A 19,790-nucleotide genomic window follows, 5' to 3' on the forward strand; every position below is an offset into this window, starting at 1 on the left:
GTCTAAATATTTTTACTAATTTGGACTACTTTTGTCTTTGATTTAATTTTCGATAATTTTTTATATAAATATAAATCATTCTGCAACGATAAAGCTCTATGTTTTAAACTTTGTACAAAATTTATAAAAATTCATAAAATTTTCAAATTTTTTATCAGATCCTTAATTTTTTATATTTTTTGTCTTTGAAAGTTTAGCGCATTTTCTTCAGACACGAATGCATGAAATGTTTTTTATAAAATTTTTAAGCGTTTTTATTTATATAACAAACATTCATAACATCGGCAGGAGGAGGATTTATCAAAAATTGACTAGAGTTTTGCGCCACTGCGTATCGATTTTTTTTGTGAGTTTAAACACCTCAGTTCAGCACAGAGTGACTGCTGCAACCTGATACGAGCGCCACCTAGCGGACAGTATTTTCATGCTAAAGAATAGTCTACAACTCAGCTTGAAGTGTCCTCTACCCCCGGAGTTAACTTTTCGTCTTAATCGGTTCAGCCATTTGGGTGTTTAACGCGAACAAGCAGACGGAAAAAGGGTAAAAACGGTTCTTTAAGTTTTGGTTATATGCGAAAGGTCTTAACGTAAAAAGCACAGATAAGCGCTGTAATTGTATGAATATATACGAGAGTCGTTCGAAAAGTACTCAGAAAAAGTTAAAAAAAAATATGTCATACGTTTTTTAATTGATACATGAAAAAAGTCTTTTTGCTTCACTTTACGTTGCACTTTTCCGAGGGTTTTTTAAACTTTTTTTAAAGTCTAAAAAGTAAGATTTCGGAAGGCCCTCAAAATAGGTAGTAGTTTGGGCGCTATCTTCCTCATGTGATGCGAGCTGTTATCTACTGAGCCCTCTTTTTTGGTCTGGAAAAAACCTCTATGGGTTAAATCCGGTAATAATTCGAACTTTAATTCCATGAATTAGGCCGTGGAAGCTGCAAAGGTCTTTCTATCACCGCTCGAAAATCACTTTTTTCCAATTTTCTATGTGAGCAAAATTTTCTTGCTTCAATTGACAGTAAAAATAAATCCATGTGATCGATATATGTAACTGGAACTTTGACGGCTGTCTAGCGAGCAATGATGCTTACTGAAAATTAGTAGTTCTCGATGCAACCAGCGGCATCTCTTCGATTTCCTAGGGACTTATTGAATGATTGTCTTAATGTTAGGTCTGAAAGAATTCAATGTTGCTACCCGCTGGTGGTAACAGCGAAAGACGAAGGCCTCCTGTGCCCTGGCTGATCTGTAAAAAGCTATCATTCAGATCCCTAGGGTCCATTTTGCTAAGTATTTGAAGACCAAGATATATTCCATGTAATTCTTCCATGCACGTCTTCGCGAGTTTTAACAAGCTGTTCAGCCTTTTGTCAGCAATATCCGTCAAGGATGAAAAATATATTGATTCTAGGCACATTTGTTAAGTCCTACTAAGAGCAGGGCAGAGGCAAGGTATCATAGGTGTTCCAAAGTACCCCAGTCATTCGCTTCGTTGCATGTGTTACACGCATCGCTTTGGACTAATCCGATTTTGGCTGCGTGATGTGGGGGGAGAGAGTCGAGGCCGTCAGTACTCCATCCAATATTTTGCAGTCTTGATAAAATAAAGTTTGCAGTTTTCGTATTTCAAATCCTTAGCATAATTTTGGCAGGTTTGTAGGAGGTTGAGTGTTTCCATATCGACTGCGTTTCCAGAGCTGCTTTCCCATTGAGTTCCGTTTTCAGAAAGGAGAGCGATGGATATATGTCTTTTGTGCTCAAACTCGGCAAGCGAATACCTGCCTCAGGGAGCTTCTCGGCTCTCTCATTTCCTTCTATACCTTTGTTCCCTGGTATTCAGTAAAGAGAGACCTGCCCATTTCCGCAGAGTTCATCCATTTTGGATCTGCATTGTTGAACACATTTCGAGTTAGTCCAAGGAGCCATAATTGCTTTAATAGCCGCTGGGCTATAACTCAAAAGGTTTGTCCAAGTATTAAGAGGAGTTAATTCCAGAGTTAATTTAGCTGCTTTTGTTGCGGCATAGATTCCAGCTTGAAATATACACTACTACAGTAAGTCGAGAGTCTGAAGGTATTTTGGAGATCAGATTGCGGGCAAAAGACTGCCGCGTCTACTCTTTCCGCCATTTTGGACTCATCTGTATAGAAATTGTGTGAAGGGTATGTGGATTGTAGACCTTTTTGCCATACATTTTGCTCTAAAATCACGCTGGGATTTTTACCAAATTTAACTTGTGGAATTACATAGTCTGACCTTCCGTTTGAATCCAGAATGTTGCTGTGACCAGAAAGCTTCGTTGAGATTTATTTTAACATCTTCAGTCTTATAGCAGATATTTTCGCTGAGTTTTTTACTACTCGTTTGATTGGATGCCAGTTGAGTGTACAAAGTGTTTAAAAGATGATAATTTTACTATATGGAACTGAAATTTTTTTAAGAACAAATTGTCCGTTCATTAAATATTTCAACAGAACAAAGAGTTTGTGCCCAGATTCGAAGGCGCCTAATGACTATAGATGTAATTTGAATAGGAGGAATAACAAGAACTAATTGATGATTATTAATTAATCAGTTAAAAATACATGACACTTAGTCTTCTAAGTTGCATACAAATTCCATGACTAAAAAAATTCAATTTATTATAGTAATTCAATTCAAAATTTATGCTAAGCCTGCTTTGAATTGTAGTGAATGAGAATTAGCGGCAAAAGCAGAACGATGTGGAGTCATTGTAAATTTATTCAGCCGTGTCTGCCTTGTGCGCAGCCAATTCTATATATAATATATTCTTTACTTTTGTTTCCAACATACTTTTTATCCAAATTCCGTTGCTCCCCTTGGCTTTCCAAAGTAACCTAAACTTGAGAGAGTCTTACTCTGCTTTACTGTATCAATGAATGTGAATAATGAAAATGTGTAAAATCATAAGAACGCTTGTGTAAGTATTTTCCCCTCATTTGTACCGTTTTGCCGACGCCCATGCGTTATCACAAAAGCACGAGTAAATATGCATGTAATACCAACACTTGTAAACCGAAATCCATAGGCAATCGTCACCTCACCGTTATTTCTGTAGTCGAGCTGTATTCGTATTCGTAGCTGTTCGACTAAAACCTACAGCGAAACTCTTTACAATAACAGCAACAAATACAAAACTCAACAACAAATGCAACAGCATAAAATACAAAACCTCAACAACAAATGCAACAGCAACTGCTTTAGCATTGAGCTGGCGCAACAAATACAAGACACCTGCGGACTGGCTGTCGGCCACAACAAGACAACAATTCATCAATTCACAGCTTCAATTTCAATCTCGGCAGATAACATGAAAGCTGCGTAGGTTAACAATTATAATTAGTATAATTTCTTTCATAGCAATTTGTTTTTTTTTCTCTTTTTTCCATTTTTTGTGTGTATTTTCCATTTTCTTTCTTTCCTTTTCCCTTTCTCTTCATTTTGCTGCTGCTACCCATTTTTGTACTACGAGTTGTTATTTCACTTTCACTGCAGCTTCACATTGGTTGCCGAGTTGGGCGTCTTCGTGTGTAAGCAGATGATCAGTGTAGGCAAAATGGTGATTTTATTGATTTAATCTCTACGCAGAAGCAGGTTTGAACTTTTGTAATAAGGGAAATACAGGTTGGTCCATCAAGCATTCGGACTATTGGAACTATCGATTTTGCTGATTTCAACAGCAAACTTCCGCGAAGTATCAGAAAATTAGTTTATTGTTAAATATCTATAAAATAGGTCGCTTTTCGCTGAAGAAAAGTTTGCCCAATGAACTGAAAAATGCTTGGTTTAAGAGGACCATTTTTAATGAAAAATAATAATTTCGGATAAAGCTAATTTTCATCTCGGCAGCAATGTCAAATAACAGAGTTGTTTTAGGGTCAGAAAGGGCAGTTGTATTTGTGGGCAAAAAATCTATTTTTCTACCGTTGAATTTCAAATATCTAATGATGCAGATTTGAAGAGAATGCCCAGGTAGGTAGGTCAGATGGCAAGAGTAACACGGGTGCACTACAAATATCACTAGAGTTCCGTTTTGTTACCATAATTTAGACCACAACTTGCCGAAGACTACAAAACTGACAAGAAGAAAAACGATCTACAGCTTTCCAGTGCTATTGATGTAGTGGAGGAGGGAAAAGGGATCTAGGCTGGAGAACTACCTCAGGCTATCTCCAAAATGCACACTAAGGCATCTCTAGCGCCTAGCCGCCAAGCCCTGATATTTGCAAAGAAAGTCCCCACAGCTTCTGCAATGGGAGTTGTACGGAAGTCCAAGCTTGTCCGTATGAGTTTCGATCACCCAGTGGCCGGTGAATACCGCAATGAGTTTGGAAATTGAATGGTGGGAATCCTCTGCTCTTTAAGTGTTGCACCTTTGCCGTACTTAGGCCAAGGTTTGACATAGCACACGTTAAGATAGAACTCCTTCCATCTTGCGCTTTTTAAGAAAGAAATTGTGCACTTTCCCTTTAACAACGGCCAATGAAAAACCGATGTCTGAGATGGGGGCAACAGAAACCGTTTGGGTCGATCCCATCCTGGCAAGCTCATCGGGAACTTTTCCCTCATTTCCGTCAATGTTCCCATGCCATGGAACCCAGAGAAGAGACACACAGACGCTGCACATTCGAGACGTTTGATATTTTCCTCACAGGAGTTGACCAGACGAGAGGTGCAACATGGCGACGAAAGGGACGCGATCGCAGAATGACTATCAGAAAGGATACTTATATCTCCCTTCCAACAGCGATCCCTAAGAAATTTTGCATCCATTAAGATCGCGAAGATATCCGCAAGAAAAGCACTACTACATAGTTTTCGGCAGTTTAAAGGATACTAAAATATTGGCTGATTTAGAGAAAACCTCCACTCACATTCCAGATTCCAACTTGGATCTGTTGGTGAAAAGAGATGTAGCTATGCCCGTGCGGACTCTCCCCTCCTTCCAATGCAGTCGGCTAGGAAAGATAGCTCTAGCCCAACCCGCAAAACCCAGTTTGGGCATAGAGTGCTCTGTGCAAAGTACAGAGAAGGAAGCGGAAATCTGCCTCAAAATGTTGCCATGTTGCCCTAAAGGAGTTTGCTTCTTCATACCAACTTCCTTCAACTCAATAGCGGTCTGAGCAGTAATGGATTGCGATTAAAGATCAACGGGAAGTAAGAGCTGAATGACGTTAAGGGCGATAGTAGAGCATGTTATACACGCCCTAGTGATGCCAATACATGCAGTCCTGGGTGGAATTTTAGTCATCAATTGGCCACCAGGAGGCAATTGGCCACCCGCCACAGGTAATGGTTTGGGCCGCTGTAACCACAGACGGGCGCTCTCCAATCACTTACATTGAGCCTGGCCTCAAGGTAAATGCGAAATGTTATCGGGAAAGTATTCTAGAGGTTGCGTTGAACCCGTGGGCAGACAAACATTTCGGTGGCACACCATAGGCGTTTCAACAGGACTCGACACCGTTTCACAAAGCTCGCGTGAACCGAGAATGGCTAAAAAACAACGTTACGAACTTCATAACGTCCACACGGGATAATTTTTGTTAGAAAATTCGAAGCTTGAATCCCCTATGTTTAACGCCCTCTGTGGTATTTCACCCATAACATAGCTTATTCTCTGTTGTAACTTACACATTTGTCATGACGTACCTAAATCTCTCTCATTCTGAACTGAGACATCTAACAGGAAGCATCACAAAATTCGTCTAAAATCGAATCAAAAGTTTCTTTTTCAATATATTAATTTTGCACAAAGTTTGCAACTTATCAACTATATCATCGGGAGTTTTTATCAACGATTGGAAAATCACAACTATCACCCCTACTTTCAAGAGTGGCGAAAAGAATGATGTGTGCAATTATAGGCAGATCTCGAAGCTTTCTACTATTTCTTAACTTCTCGAAGGAATTGTGAAAGAAAAAATGTACGTTGCAACTAATATATAATAAACGAAGTAAACGAAATATTTTTATAAAAGATCAGTAAACAAATTTATCAGCAAAAATATGGCGAATATTGGCTAAGTTATGTGAGCACAAGGTCCTGTATTTCCAATTGAAAAAACTCAGTATTTGTTTTTCATATACCAAATTAATTAGTTTGTTTTCACCGTCTCGTCTTTCCTACCTCTCTTATTTTGCTTTTCAACTTGCCTGGCTTCATTTAAATATTTTTTATGACTAAATGCTTCAGTGACTGCACATCGTGGGAGTTGCTAGCAAAGTTTGTAGTTTCGTAGAAAAAAATGAAAATTATTATATGCCATGTAAACATAACAAAAACAACAATACTAAGAATGACACACAGCAGTGCTTAGACATTAAGCCGAAAAACAATAAAAACAAAACTGTTATGTCGCTCATGAATTTAAATTAGCTCAAGCTAATTATATTTTTTTTTCATGTGCACAATTTCACTATTTTTTTACGTTTTTACTTTCGTTATTCGGCAGCATTACTAAAAAGGAACATGACGCATGACTTTTATTTACTTCCGAAAATTTCTTTTTTTTTTGCATAATCTCTACTCATGGCCTTACTCGTAAATATAATGATTCATCTCAGCGGCACTGCTTTGTATGTACTTGTTTTGCTTACACCTTCTACCTATCCACCTACTTTTCACAGCCGCAAAAATTTTATGCACCAACTTGAACAGTGATAAAAAGATAAAAACGTAAGCAGACACTGAGACGGTCGCTTCAATGATTACTTTCTTTTACGGCGCGGATCACGAGCACACAAAAACAAAAAAAAGTAGGTCAACAAGTGGGTCGACACTTGCACTTTTCACAAACCGAATCGCAAATAGACAACAAGTGGCTATAAACAAACTACGCAACAAAAAAAAAAAAATAGAATAGAATAGGCAGAAAGAATAACCTGCAGGTGGCGGACAAAAGTAAACTAAGGCACTGAAATCAATTTCGAAATACGTACATAACAACAAATAAAATTTCGGTTTGCGGCCTGAGGTTATTATACAAAAGTAGTTTAATTGTGCAAAATGAACAAACAAATTGCCGGCGCGAGTATCTGCAGGCGAAAACAATGGACTTGGAAATGTGTGGAAAAGTTAGAATAAGTGAGTGCTTGTAGCCCAGCGAGCGAAATTAATAATGTGAAGCGGAAAATGTTTAAAAAGTTTATAAAAACAAAAAATGTATAACAGGAATTTGAGAAAAAATAGGCAATCGACAACATATTGATCGGAAATATTCGAACCCTACACTTGGACATGCTTCTTAAACAGAATCTTTGGAAAAAATTTCGCGTATGCAGTTTTATGGGCGGCCGCCATAGCCGAATGGCTTGGTGCATGAGTACCATTCGGGAGCTCGTAGGCTCGAATCTCTGGGCATGAAACCCCAAATGGCAGGAAAAGTGTTTCCTAATAGCGGTACCCCCTCTTTAGCCAATGGCAAACCTCCGGGTGTGTTTCTGCCATAAAAAAGCTGCTCATACAAAACTATTTGTCGTTCCCTCCAAATGTACATTTTCTCCATATAACGAATGCTCGAAAGCTTTTTATATCGAAGAAAACATCTTCAACTAAGATTTCTCAACAAACTATCACTTTAAAGTAAAAACTCGATGACTAGAAGAAATTGCGTTAAAAAACGGATCAGATGCAGCTTAACAGGAGACATAAAACACTCGCTCTTAAACAAATATGCCTAGGAGGAAGCCTCTTAGGGTAACAGAAAGAGCTCAATATCTAGGCCTTGACTCAATTGGAAGCTAAATTGGGGGCACACAGTCGCAGCTGCGTGCAAACGTACGACTTCTGCGGAAGCTATCTGGATGACGAAAAGGAAAAGGCGAGCTCGTACCTCCCGTGTCATTGACCTGCTCTAGCCAGAAGGGAGGAAATTCTTATCTTAAGACCTCAGTAGCGTAGCAGTAGTAAATCAGGGATCTTCTAAAATTTTTAAAAAGTACACACAACCTGTATGTGTGTTTTAGGTTTGGCTGTGGCAATACGAATTGCAGGTTTCAATCGAAGATTGCGCTCCCATGACTATAATATTCAAAATACTTTTTCATAAGCCGGTTGAGAATTGCATCTCACAGGCGAAGGAAATAATAGGCACAACACGCTTAAGCAAAAAAAAAAGAAACTTTCATTTTTTATAAGTACATATTAGAGTATGTAACGGTACTACTAGTTAATTACATACAAGCATTTCATTGCCTTGCTGGGTAACAACCTACTTGAGCAAATATTGGTTTATGGCTGCAAGTTGGTTTTAATATTTCCACTTTGATGAGTAGCGCCTAATTACCGATAGTGGCCAAACAAACCGGAAACACTGAGCCACACAAACCTGGACTAGAGATATACATACACACACACATACATACATACATACATACACACTTACATACATGCAAACCTACAAAAATGTATCCAAGTAAGTTCTTGCAACACACCTTGCGGCCAGCCATCAAAGCACTGTCGGTTTGTGGTTAAATGGGCGAGTGCGGCGAAACGAGTGGATTGAATGTGATTGTGCAATATTATTAGTGCAGAACGTATGTATGTAGTAGAATATTTAGAAGAAATAGAAGAAACAAAAGAATTACCGCGCAAACAGAACGGCGATTGTACGTGGAAGGTGTACGAAGAGAGAAAGCTTTAGCTATTGGCAAAGTGAGCGTAAGCAAGGAATTACTGTAGAGTAGCTGGGGAGAGCGCTTAGGAAGTGAGAGGTGCACTAAAATGCTTAGGTGTATGATGAGAGGCTTGCGACTTTATAGCGTAGATATGCGTATGTGTATGTGTATGTCGCTTGATAGATATGCGCGCGAATTACTTTTAAATATAAGACTTTGCTAATAAATGGTTTGCTTGTACTTTAATTGCGCTAATTAAAATAACTGATATATGAGTGAGTTGTAATAGCACAAACCAACAATTGGACAAAATTAATTATTGTGGCTTTACACTCGGAATACCGCCAGCCATAGTATACAATTAGAAAGAAAGGCAATGGTGTAACAATTTTTTTATAATTATCAAAAGAGTTCGACGTTGGAAAGAAAAATTAATTTAAAAAATGTTAGCAGTCGTAGCATCACCCAGGTGCTAAACGGTTAGCCATAAAACAGTTTTAAGCCATTTGCGCAAAAATTTTTCGCAAAAATAATGAAATTTTTTTTTCCTTAAGCTAATATTTTCGTATGTGTGTTTTTGTGCTTAGTTGTTTTAATTGGCATTAGGGGCGCTCCCTTTTCGGTGTTACAGTCAATTCGTACTTGTAAGATGACATAGTAGATAATGCAGAGAGAATTTAAAATTCTACATACACATACAATTTTTATTTATCGTTCAGAACAAGGTTTTTTGGTTCTTGTTGCATTAAAAAATTAATGTGTTTGCTTTTTTTGGATCGATTTAATATCTTTGAATAAAGAGGAAGGTCTAAGATTTTGAAGGTGGCGCAAAATTAATTACCCTATCAGAAGATTTGTAATTTCTCCAAAGGGTGTCGTACGTAAATCATATTTGACATTTGTGAATAGGACAGCTGCAGTAGACAAATAGACAACGAATAAGGGTCAAACCTAAGATTTGCATCACCCAAAATATTTTTTTTTATTTAGTAAGGAAGCTATTGAATAGGAGACAAAATAATTTTTTTTAATTATAAAGAATTTATAAATAAAAAAATTTAAAAATAAAAAATATTGTTTTATAAATAAAGAAATTTTTATAATAAAAAGTGTTTTTATATAAATAAAAAAAAATTTATAATAAAAAATATTTTTTTATAAACAAAACAAAATTTATAATAATAAAAAAGGATTTTTTTTAATTTCTTAAATTGTTTAGTTATAAAATAACTATTTCTGGTTATTATTCAACAAGCGTTCATTTTGTTTCTCTGTGTTTGCTTATTTTTTCGTTTTGGCTTGATAGCTGATTTCGATAAATATCCGATGTGAGAAATTTCTGAGACTAAATTATTTACTTACGAAAATGGTCTTTCACTCTCAAAATTACGTGATTCGGCACTAAAAATATATTTCCAGCAACAAACAAGCGCCAAAAAGTAGGCAGTGTTATTTCTCTCTAGAAAATAGCAACCACAAGCGAAAAACTCAGGAAAAATAGCCTAAAGCGTATCTAAGATATATTATATTGTATAATATATAAGGTATAGCTCTCTCTCTCCTTTTCCTACGTTATATCTTTTTTCTCTCTCGCGGAACGAAAATGCCCAAAACGTTGCATGGCCTTGAAATTTTACTCTCCATTCTCGTCTAAGAAGGTTCACTTCAAAAAAATCTGAATTGTTGGAAAAAGACGCGAACAATTTTTTTTCAAAGAGCCGCCAAGCTGAAATAATATAAATTTTGCTCAACTTGTTCAAGTCTCTTTCGATAGCGGCATTTATAGCAATTAAGAATCCGTTTGGTTTTTATTTTTCAGATAACTATTATGGTTGAAATCGTGCACGCCAGCACACCTCCTTTTTTTGCGCCCCCTATTTTGACCCCCTATTTTGACCGCCTATTTCGACCCCCTATTTTGACAAAATTATCAATATAAATTTTTTTGTTTTGGGTTAGTTTTAAATGTAATAATTAATAATCAATAAATAAAAGATAAAAAAATGCATAGTAAAACTGTTTTTTCGTTTGTACAGCGCTTCAAGAACCGGGCGAACTTCATGCCTCTACATTAGAATATCCGCTTAACACAATGGGAAGTGCCTCTGGAAGGTTTGCCTGAAAAGGGTATGAGTCTGGAAGACTATTTGCCAACTAAAATGACGATTGTTATGCTGCCATTGAATGATTATCCCACACATCAGATGGGTTTATTCGGATTATTGAGGTTAAAAAAAAAACAACTTTTTTCTCTCTTACGCACCGATTTTTCAGAAATTTTGGAATATTTAATTTTTTTATAAGGTCTAGCAAAGTGCGCTGGTATCAAAAAAAAAAAAAAAAATTCAATGATCGAAAAATTTATTCAATGAATTTTTTTTTTATTTTTTAGTAAAATTTATTCAATGGTTTTTTTTTATTTTTTACTAGAATATCAGAAATCGTTAAGTAAGCTGGAATGTGAACTAATTTTCTTTATATAAATATTAGTATTTCCAAAATAGGAAACGCTTATTGAATGTTCTTTACAATCTAAATTAACCCATTTCTTGCAACTGTTAATTAGATAAATGGTTTACGTTTATTTATTCTGTCAACAAACGCGCCATGCTAATGAGCTTCAACACTCGCCTGTAAAAACTCTTCAGCATTTATGTATGTATATCTAAGAATATCTCTCTGCGCCAAAGATTTCCGGAGTAAATGCAAATGCACTTGTCGTTTGCTGGAGGCTGGCAGCTGTCAGTTGGTGTTTGGCACTTGCGCAAGTAAATCAAGAATCACATAACCAAATGCACAGAAGAAGAAAAGAGAAGCGGCTGTCAGCCAATAGGCAATTCACGCCTCAGACGTACATACAAAGGTTACATTGTAGAAAAAAAGAAGCAAACATTTACAAAGCTGCATATGAAGTTGTGCACACACACGCACGTACATACCCACATACATATTTACTTCAACTACATACGCAGCGCCTGCAGTAAAGTTAAGAATGATGCTAGAACGCAAGAATAGAATGAAGTGAATGAAAAATCGTCAACAACAACAACAACAGCAAATGCAATTTACGTATAGTGAAAAAAATGAACAACAAAGCTTAAGTCGTGCTTGAGCACCAACAGCGCCGCAGGTAATAAATTTCGAAGAAGCCTCAAAAGCAAAGTAAGAAGCGACCGTTGGCAGCAACAGTTTCTCAACAGCAGCAGCAGCAGCAACAACAACAGCCATCAATGTGGCTGCGAAAGCAATGCTCAGTGGCTGAGTGGCAGCAGTGGCAGCAAAGTCGGACAGGTGGCAAAGTAGGTCAACGTGTGCGCGCGAAGACGCTGTTACAATAAGAAAAAGAAGACAAATACAAATACAAATACGAAGCTACAGCAAATATGCAGCAGCTGAAAAAAATGCGCAAATACAGACAAGTGGATGGATGGATGGTTGGATGGATGGATGGATGAGCTGCTCATAATGGAATGGACATACATCTGCATGATATGAGATATGTGAAGTTTAGAAAAGCTGTGAGATGTGCTAGAAGAAGGCTTGTCTGATATTTTTCCGATTTTTTAATGGCGTTAAGCACGTTGTGTTTGGCATAGCTTCCTCAATATGTGTACGTATGTAGACAAAGTGTATTAGAAACGCTTTAAAATATTTAAGGACCGTTTTCTCGTCTAACCAAAGTGAGCTCTACTAAGCGAGTTGCTAAAGGGATTGCTAGCTTCAAACAGTCATTTAACTCTCGTTTGCCAACAGTCTGACAAAGATAAATTTGCTATTTTCAGAAGTAGGAAGAGGCTTGGAAATTCAATTAAGGGTGTAGTATGGTTAATTCGGTGTAAAACAAGCATATTTTTCGAAATTTTTTTTGTCGACACAGTTGATTTATTCAAAATTTTAAAATTACTTCATTATAAAGTCATATTTAAAGAATATTGTGTGAAATTTTCATTGATTTTTATGAAGAAATGAGTTGGTGGCAGCGAATCTTCGCGGACGTCTCATAAAAAAGTTTTATTGCGGTGTCCCTCAGAACTCATTACTGGATCAACTAAAATCAAAAAACCAAATTGATTTCATCAGCTAATAAAGTTTCGCAGGTAACAACGTCGAGTTTTTTTTTTTTTTAATTTTGTCATATTTTAAAACAACAAAGTTTTCAAGTTTTTTTTATGAAAAATCGGTGTTTTGACTTCAAAGCGCTTTAAAAAATTTAAAAAAAAAAAAAAAAAAAAAATTCGAAAATTGAACATTGTCATTTATGAATGAATAATATCGTTCAAATGACTGCCACGACTGGCTTTACAGTAGGTCATTTGATCAACCCAATTTTTAAGCACATTTTCGATTGTTTGATCTCCAATTTCATGAATGGCAACTTCGATTTCGTGTTTTAAAGCATCAATCGTCTCTGGATGGTTCGCATAGCATTTGCCCTTAACGGCTCCCCACAAAAAATAGTCCAACGGTTTTAAATCACAGCACCGAGGCGGCCAATTGATATTGGAATTTCGGCTGATTATTCGGTTTTCAAAAACGGTAGCCAGAAGTTCGAGTGTAACTTTGGCAGTGTGACAAGTTGTACCGCCCTGTCGAAACCAAATGTCGTCCATGCCATCCTCTTCAATTTTTGGAAACAACTCGTTGAGCATGCCACGGTAACGCTCGCCATTTACTGTAACCGCGGAATAAGAAGAAGACTCACCACTTTGGAAATAGGTTTTCAATACAATTTTGTTCAAGCGTATAGCGTTCCATTTCGTAAATGTCAAACCTTTAAGTAACTTATGAACACATTTGACATGTCATTTGTGTTACCATTCTTAAGAAAACAGGTGCTTCAAAAAGCAAACGCTATATGGCCCACCCTGTAGTTTATTCGATAACAAATTTTGTTCAAAATTCATAAAAATTTAGCAAATTGGAAAAATGTTCGCACAATTCTCAAATTTTATTAAATATCTGTAGAAAACTTCTGGGTATGCAGTTTTAAGGCCCATTAAATTTTTATATAACAAAGTGGAAGTTTGAAGTCGCGCATAAAATATTGTAATTCCGTAAATTTTTTTTCTGGTGTTGAACATTTTCTTCCATATAAAATACTTCCGATTTTCTGATCAGAGCTTCGGTCTGGTAGTGCCGCAATGAAATCGTTTTTTATGCAGATAAATTGAGTATGTATGTCTATGCCTTTATATCCTACCCCTCCTTTCATTCGTTGAAAACAATAGTAACTTAGGCAAAGTGGATAATCACAAGGTGTCTAGGCCACTTAAATCAACAGGCTGGCTTGCTGAAGTTATAGTAGTCGAAGAGTTGAAGCGGCAGTTATTAGCGAGGCGGCTCATAGCCTCTCGTGGCACCCAGGCAACAGTGCAGCGGCAGCGCAAGTGGCAAGTGATTCTGATGGTTTGCTAACTCTTCACAATTTGCTCTGGCAATTTATACTTACTTCATATACCTACAACTATTGTTGCTATTAACTCAAAGAGGCACTTCATTATGTGGCTCAAACCCATTTCTGTTTTGTTTTAAATTATTTTTACATTCTATTCTTCTTCCCTTCCTACGCTTTCAGCCTTTCCTTTACAGTTCTTTTCTTGCAATTTACTACTTTTCAGTAATAATTTTTTTTAGTTGTTGTTTTTGGGCTTGTTTTTGTTCAACTTTCGGCTTAGTGGCCATTGTGCCTAGGCAACGGTAAATGACATTTAGCCATGAGTTAGGAATGATGCTGCTATTGTGAAATGCTTGTGAAATAATAGTTTGTATTTTTTTGTTTATCTTTTAAGGGAAGTGTGAAAAGACGCGCATTAAATTGAAAAATTAAAAAATTTTGTTGGAAAAAAACCAAAAAAAAAGCAAGAAAAAACTAGAAACAAAAAACACAGCAATTTAATTGAAACTTCTTGAAAATAAAAAATCAATGTAAGAAAAAAGAGTGGAATTACATAAAAACGAAAAATTGGCTTATTACCATTTTTATGCAACAATAAAAAAGATAATTTTCGGTTTTTATGTTTCTTTTTTCCCCTAGAGCTTTCGAGTAGGCTTGCCTGTCCAAATGAGCAGCACACATCATAAATAATCTGAGTTTAATGCGCCATTTGTAATAAATATTTATTTGCATTGCTTTGTGAATTCTTCACCTTCTATGCTATGAATTTTTTGTATGCTTTTTTCATTTTTTAAACGCCGCACCTACTATGTGTGTGTGTGTGATGAGCTGACGTTGAAAAAGTGGGCGAAGCTGTAGGCAGCATAGCAAAAATTCCTAGGAGTGCACAAATGATCTTTCATTAAATGATAAAAATAAGCAGAAGTGGAAAGGCAACAACTGTACACTGCGCTCGAGGTTATGATTTTTCAAACGAATGCCTTAGAGAGTCATAACTGGTAAACTTTCAGTAATGGCAAGCTGTTCGTCAGTTGGACGTCCAACGCAAGCGACATGTCATGGAGGGGAGATATGCAGATTGTTGGGAAGAAAGAAAATATTTCATGTCAATTATGTTATTGGACCAAAAATTAGACATCTAAGCGGTTAATGCAAGGTATATTGCAAAAGTAATAAATTCTCCGAAAGGGTGATTAAATTTGCGCCACCTAGTCCATATCTTAGGTGAACATATTTTTATCAGTAACAGTTTATCACTAACAGTTTAAGAAATATTGAAAGAATATATAATAATATATTATTAAAAATCATATATAGGGTGTTTTTTTAAGAGCGTGAGAACTTAAAATGATCGGGGATTTTTTACCCCGGGCCCGGAGTTCTCAAAGGGGCCCGGACTCGAGAGTAATTCGAATTATACAGGGCCGTCGAGGTAAATCCGGAAAACATTTCGTAAGCTCTGGAGCAGTAGCATTAAGTCTAAAACCACTGATAAAGGGACATATTTTTAGTGTATTGTTTCCTGATTGACATTGGAGTGCCGGAGTAAGTGCTAGTGAAACGATGAGTCGAGATCAGGACAGAAGAGCTGCGATACTAGAGTCACTTCGCGCCGGAAAAAGCCCTAAAGACATAATTGAGTGGTTTGTCTACAAAAAAACACAAGTTTACGAAATTGCAAAAGTTTCCAGAATAACCTACCCTACCACTGGTCGCCAGATTTTTGGCCACCCTCAAGCCCAGACTGCAATCCTCTTGATTATTACGTGTGGCGCACAATTGAAGCAAAAGTTAATGCGAAGCCTCATAACACTAAGGACGCTCTGAAGACAACCATCGAGGAAGTGATGACCACAATGGGCAAAAAGGAGGTAGCTCGCGCATGTGGGCGCTTCACACACATAAAAATGCAAATTAAGAGCACAATTTTGAACTAAATAGCAGTATGTCTTTGAGGAAAGTGGACTTACACCATTTTCGAAGTAATTATATTGTATTTATAACTTGATTAACTAAGATTAACTCGGATTTTTTTGGAAAAAGTTTATAAATAAAAAGTTCATAGTGAATTGTATTAATTTTTATCAATAGCTAATTTTTCGTGAAAATCAACTTAATCCATTTTCATAGAAAAGGGCTCATATCTTGATGCTTCAATTCAAAAATATTTTATGGGGTCAGGAGTAGTCAGAGCTTTAAAAAAATTGGATTTCTTTTGCATTTTCTTAAAGTATAATATCTTAAAAATATTGTACAATATGAAAATGTGAAGTGAACCTAATAAATACTTTTCGAGTTATTCAACAATTAACAAAGGGCGCTCGGGCGTTCCGGAGCCGATAGCAATAATTTATATGCGTTTTTCTCAAAACTACAATATGTTTTTTGAACTGGTGACACTGTAATTTAAAAACCGCTTGGTAGTTTTTACTGGACTTGGTTTAACTACTTAGATGATCCGCATATTGAGAGGGCGTGTTCAAGTTATTTCTGGCAACACTATGCGTGTCATCTGTTATTACTCATCATCTGTTTCTTATTCATCATCTGTTTCTAATTCTTATTCTTCTTGTTACTGTGACCGCATTAATATCGACTTGTAAATTTCTAAATAAAATTAATCAAATATATCAACTGCAATCTCAATAGTTTTCAATAAAATGTATACTATTTTTGAAGAACATAAAAAGCTCGTGCCTGATCGAAGTATTTTTTCTAAACATTTCGATTTTTTTAAACAATTAATTTTCGGTTTTTTTCTCAAAAATCTGAAATATTGCATATTTCCTGACACAACCATATTGTTAATTTTGTAAAAAAGCTTCGATCAGGCACAAGATTATCTATTAATAAAACTAATTTCTCATGCCCGATTGATTCTAGATGAATCTCCAAGGACTTGTAATGATCACCGCCAGGGACTTCTGGAGAAACGGGCTTCACACAAACAGCGATAACTTTTAAAATTATTGATTTTTTTTCTGAAATTTTGCTAAAGTCATGTCGAAACATGACGAATTAATTCTACGTTTTAATTTTTGTAAAATAAAGCAACTGACTAGCGAAAAAAAAAATGATTGAAAATCATAATTTTTTCGGGCCTCTGACTACGTGTAACCCCTTTAATTAATGATTATTCTTTAATTATTCATTTATGAACCCACCGTTGGACACCTTTTTTAAAATCTTCGTAAGGCACCCGGGTCGGGCCTTTTTTCGACCTATTCGAGGGTTCTTTTTAAAAGGTTATACCCATAAATCGATAGAAAATTAAGTTCTAGAAAGCTCTCCTGAAGCTCAAAAGAAATATGTTCAACTCACGTCCAAAGTCCAAAAAGTCTTGGCAGAAAAGTGCCTTTTTTTACGTTTAAAGATAAATGTTTTAAAAAATTATTTAATCATTTACATAGCATTAATTTTTCAAAAAATCTGCCCAAAAATCCGCCAACCCAACTACACATATTTGCCTAAGTCTTTTGATTTATTGCCACACACGCACGCAGCACTCAACCAGCATAGTTCACCGAATTCAGCGAATTCCGCCTTAATACCGCTAAAGCCTCTAGCGGCAAAAAATTTCGCGGTTATGGTTATGATTTTACCACAAAATTTACGTGCGGAATTTAACACTTCAATCGTTCGCACTCAAGCGAGCACATACGTAACTACGTATGTATGCGTGTGTGAGCGAAAATTACTGAATCTGAAGTGACCACAGATGGGGCAGTAAATTCACACGCTGCACCAGCACAGCATTTTCACCATGTCTAACTTTAGCTATGAATTGGCAAATTAATTGTGCAGAAAAATTTGCTATTCATCTTCATTAAATAGAGACAGCAGGGCGGAGTAACTAACTGGCAACAAGCGATGACAAAAATAAGCGCAAGTCGAAAAAAAAAATGTATACATTTGGAATTCAACAACATACGTATGCACGTATGTAGGTATGTACTTATGAAAATAAATTTAAGTCAGCAGGTTGCGAAGAAGCATGGCATGAAGAGCATTTGGACGGCGTCACTGGCCGTTAAAACAAACGAATTCATCATCATAATGGACAGTGTGACTGCGTGTAGTAACGGTATGTGCACATATACACAAACAACTAGCTTTCTTAATATATGTACTTATATGCTAGTGCTTTTTTACACATTTTAGGGCAGTGAAGCCTCGCTATAATGAACTTCGATAAAACAAAAAAACTCCGTGTCAATTTTTTTTGGCTGAATTCTCTGAAAAACCTCACCACTGCGTAATTTTCCTCACCAAAATGTTTTATAAACAAAGGATTTTCTAATAACAGGCGTTATGAATGAATGGATTGCGAGATAATTAACGATTTGTATGGCCGTAATTGGATGGTATTGATCTGGACAGCGTTTATTTTCAACAAAATGGCGCTACGTGCCACACAAGCAACGAAACCATTAATCTTTTAAGGGAAAAGTTTCCGGACCGTGTTATCTCTCGAAGAGGTGAACACAATTGGCCACCGAGATCTTGTGATTTAAAACCTTGTAACTTTTTTCTTTGAGGCCACGTGAAGGAGAAGGTCTACGCCAACAGCCCAGGGTCGATTCAAGACCTCAAAGATGGAATTCGTGAGGCTATCGAGAACATAGCGCAGCCACTTTGCAATTCGGTTATGGAAAATTTCATGAAAAGGATATTGTCCTGTAAGCGTGGTCGTGGTGGTCATTTGCCTGATGTTATTTTCCACTACTAACGGCATATCTACCTTCCTCTTTATAATGAAATAAACATCCCATCATTTATATTAAAAAATAGCATTTTTCTATTCCCTTTACAAAGAAAGACATTTTGAGCACGAAAATCTCTGAAATATATTGAAGGTTCGTGTTAATAGGGGCCGCTATTCTGTGTAGCCCGTGGAGTGCACATTGTTAGCCTTGTTTTTGTTGTTTTGTTGAAATAAGTTATTCACTGAAGAGCAAGTCGCTTTGCTTTCGCAACCAAATCTCTATAAAGGATCATAAAAAATTAGCGTATGTTTTTCGCTTTTATTCGATTTAGAAATAAAAACTAAAAAAAAAACCGAAACTAATAACGAATTTTTCCAAAATTCTGCATTTTTAGTTGCAACGAATTTTGATAATCGGCAAATTTTCCGCACTTATTGACAAGTTGTGGCAATTTACTTGTCTCGTTTTTAATTTTAATAATTTTTTATGAAAAGATTGCTTATTCTGTTACAAAAAACCTCTAATAAAAAAGTTTCAAAATTTTAAATCTTCATTCAAATTTCACACTTTTTAATCTGAATTTGAAAATTTAGTGCAATTAAAATTAAAAAAAAAGTTTGAACATGCAGTTTTACAGCGCATTGAATTATGGTTTGTAAAAAGTGGTTTTGGTTTTGAAAATATTGCTTGAAGTTTTTTTAAGGGGGTGGGGTTTTTTCTTACTAATAAGAAAATGTTTCTTTTATTTTGTATTTTTAAACATTTGTACAATAATAAATTTTTTAACAAATAACTGCCTAGTAGCGCTAGCAACAAAGGCCTTCGGCTGTCTCTAAATTAATAGAAGGTTTATAATGGATTAGTGATTCATTTTATATTCGTCTTGAGCAGGGCCGTCTTTGGGGGTCTTTGAAGTCCGTTGTGCGCCACGTATTTTATGCGCGACGACTACCTCCCATACTCGGATCAGTTCACTACACATCTATAGAATCAATTTTTGAAGCATCGGAACATCTTGGCGAGTTTCGCTTGTCTTTTCCCCAAAA

At 36.3% G+C, this 19,790-nt stretch overlaps 1 protein-coding gene across 1 annotated transcript in view; it reads right to left on the reverse strand.

Moving 5' to 3' along the window:
* The window catches only part of LOC128857390 (uncharacterized), a 155,447-nt gene that overhangs the window by 77,163 nt on the left and 58,494 nt on the right, over positions 1-19,790 (reverse strand). The gene's annotated exons all lie outside the window — the stretch shown is intronic.

Source organism: Anastrepha ludens, chromosome 3 (genome assembly GCF_028408465.1).
Source record: "Anastrepha ludens isolate Willacy chromosome 3, idAnaLude1.1, whole genome shotgun sequence".
Classification (NCBI taxonomy): Eukaryota; Metazoa; Arthropoda; class Insecta; order Diptera; family Tephritidae; genus Anastrepha; species Anastrepha ludens.